Source organism: Thermobia domestica, chromosome 7 (genome assembly GCF_964235325.1).
Source record: "Thermobia domestica chromosome 7, izTheDome1.hap1.1, whole genome shotgun sequence".
NCBI lineage: Eukaryota > Metazoa > Arthropoda > Insecta > Zygentoma > Lepismatidae > Thermobia > Thermobia domestica.
Genome location: NC_137460.1, coordinates 184,649,291 through 184,653,052, shown reverse-complemented (window position 1 = coordinate 184,653,052; position 3,762 = coordinate 184,649,291).

Sequence of the window (3,762 nt, the reverse complement as noted above, 5' to 3'; positions counted from 1 at the left end):
GAATATTAACAAACTATATAGAATAATTGTGTAACCCTGAATGAAGTAAGTATATTAGAAAATTTAAGTTGCAAATTTGATATCCACAATAATACATGTTTTAAAAGCGTGCAAATGCAGCTACATACTAGTATGGTCACAACTCGCCTCATTGAGTTGAGTTGATTTTGAGTTTAATGTCTCTTTCAGCAGTGAGGCTATATGGTACGAGACCTACTGATTAACGTGGAATCCGACCACATGCGCTCCTGTTTTCTATATCATGTATGTAAAACATTTTTAGTATTGCTTCCAAAATATTTTCTCTCTCAACATTAAAAACATATTACATTACATTCAACACAATATTTCTAGTACAATTTGTGAAAATTTTCGCTACATTATTTTCCTGCTATCGTTCTAAAAATGTATTTCCTGTACTTCATAAAATGTTTTCCAAACATTTTTTGAAAATGTTTCTGGTAAATATTTGGAATACTTCTCAGATATAACAAGGAATATATATTCTCCAGTAACGATAGAGTATATTCTGAAAACAATGTAAAAATGTTTCTATAATATATCAGAAAATGTGGTTCACTAAAAACACAATATATTTTCCAAAACATAACGGAAAACATTTTCTATTCATTTTTAATATATTTTCCTTTCCCTGTTTTAAAGTTTTATATTCAAAATTCGATAAAATATTCTGGAAATAATACTAAAATATTGGTCGGAAATGCTTCATTTAAGTTATATGAGAAGATTACCAAAATACTTTTGTAAAAAATTAAGTAAACCTTTTTAAAACATTTCTGAAAAATATTTCTTATATTACGAAAAAAAATATTTTTAAAATATTCTAAACGTTTTTAAAAAAATAAATTCAATATGTTTTCTCGTAAAAATAGAAAATATTGCTAATAACGTATTAGAAAATATTTTTTAAATATATGGAATATATTACATTTCATTGTTTTCCGTATCATATATGGAAAACATTTTTAATATCATTTCGAAAATATTTCCCTTCTCAACAGTGAAAACATATTACATTACATCCAACACAATATTTCTAGTACAATTTGTGTATTTTTTCTTACATTATTTTCCTGCTAATGTTCTAAAAATATACTTTCTGTACTTCATAAAATGTTTTCCAAACATTTTTTAAAAAATATTTCCGGTAAATATTTGGAATACTTCTCAGATATAACAAGGAATATATTTTCTCCAGTAACGAAAGAGTATATTCTGAAAACAATGTAAAAATGTTTCTATAATATATCAGAAAATGTGGTTCACTAAAAACACAATATATTTTCCAAAACATAACGAAAAACATTTTCTATTTATTTTTAATATGTTTTCCTTTCCCTGTCTTAACGTTTTATATTCAAAATTCGATAAAATATTCTGGAAATAATACTAAAATATTGGTCGGAAATGCTTCATTTAAGTTATATGAGCAGATTACCAAAATACTTTTGTAAAAAATTAAGTAAACCTTTTTAAAATATTTCTAAAAAATATTTCTTATATTACGAAAGAATTTATTTTTAAAATATTCTAAACGTTTTTAAAAATATATATTCAATATGTTTTCTCGTAAAAAGAGAAAATATTGTTAATAACGTATTAGAAAACATTTTTAAATATATGGAATATATTTCATTTCATTGTTTTCCGTATCATATATGGAAAACATTTTTAGTATCATTTCGAAAATATTTCCCCTCTGAACAGTGAAAACATATTACAATACATCCAAAACAATATTTCTAATATATTTTGTGAATATTTTCCTGGATTTACTTTCTGGCAAGCATTCTCAAAATGTACTCTCGGTAATTTCTAAAATGTTTTACAAACATTTTTGAGAAAATATTTTTGGGAAATATTCGGAATACATTAGGGAAACCAGAATGGAAATCTCCAGAGAAGGAAAACCTTTTGCAAATCAAGGAAAATATTTTCTTTTGGTTGAGGAAATATTCCGTGCTGTGTGGGGGCTAGCAACACTGCGATTACTTACTTCGCAGCTTGGTAGCACTGAAAATAGAAGATAGATATCGTTGTATCGTGAAACGGGTACTAACTAACTGAAAGTCCTCATGTGCTTTTCTGCATTGATCTGCATAAAAGCCTGTGTGTAAGAAATGAGTCACAGGTTTATTTTTACCTAATCAACAATAACCTTTATGGCCTGGTGAACTACAAATTCAGAGGGGGGGGGGGGGGAAGGAGACGAATGGGTGCTTGTAATCAAGGGTGATAATGTGTTCCTGCCCGTGAAAGCGAACAAAGAACTTTTCTTACTTACTTGTTTGTTTTCTTTTCGCCAGTGAGAAGGGAGAAAAATAAATTACTTTACACTTGTGTTTTCTAAAACCTTCCTTCGACAGATAAGGTTATAGAAGAACTGTAATGGGTTTCTTCTCTTTTGTAGATGAAAGCCAACCACAAGACTTCACGAAAAAATACACAGAATACGAATCTAAACATAAATGGATTCAACCTTTATTGTGAAAAATATAACTACAACTATTTTTTGGATAAATTCGTATAGTGTCAACACTGCTCAGAATACTGAAATAGAAGTGCCAAAAAATCTACACGTTGCCAGAAACCTATTTGATAAGAAGAAACCAACGAAACGTTCGTCCTGCCATTACAACCTCCGCAATAAATTCGAGGGTCCATGTATTCATTTTGCATACATATTAATTGTAAGGGTTAAACGGGAATATGTTCTGTATTTTTGACTTTCTTTAAATGTTTTATTATTACCTTTTTTAATACATAAATAAACTCTGCTTTTCGTAATTGGGAGTAGCTTTTAATACTCCTTTCTCTGCAGAGCTATTCTAATTGATTAACAGTGTGTTTATTATTGTTCATCTTATTTATTATATAAAGAAAATATGCTTTAATTTCATTTTATAGGTATTACCCATAAAAGTATTTACTGTTTAATAAAATTACATGTTTAATCTACTTTCTACTTTTGACTTAATATGAAGTTCAAGTCTAGCAAATCCATTACAATTTTTTTTGCAAAGCTTTATATTGCATAAATACCCTCATTTTCCTCAAGTCATTATTTACTTGCTCAGTGTCTTCATTAAATATATCTGGTCATATACTTTTAAGTTTACCTAGGTATCGTTTAAGTGTATTAAAACTTTTCAAACATTTTTCGTTGTGACAAGATTTCAAGCAGTAATTTCATATAGTTGAGATTAGTGTTGTAAAGGCCTGGACTAAAACCCGGAGATTTGGGGTAAGAAAACAGTTTTTTACCGTTTTTCCCCGGGCTTGGAGAAAAATGGAAAAATTGGGAAAAATTGAAATTGTCGAATATTTTACTACATTATGCTTTTGAAATGAAAACTATTTTATATTTACTAGTTTACAGTTAAGATCATTGAGTAGTTAGGTTTCTTGTATTAGAATAGAGACATTTTGTGGCAACAAATATATTTGTACCACTCTTTCAAAGTTAGCCGTGATAGAATGGAGTTAATGGCTCCAAAAGATCCTAAAATATAATCCTAGTTAGACTAATTAATATAGACGCATTTTAATTATCTTAAGTAATCATATAAAGTTACCGTTTTATGGCAGGGAAGTGTTAAAATAACAGGGCCAGAATCATTTTAGTTAATACCAATATGTTAAAATCAAATTATATTGTATGGAGATGCGTATCTTCCTTGTGCTCTTTAAAATTTCCGAAAATTTTGAACCTATTAGAAAAAATCTTCTGTTCGGAAATAT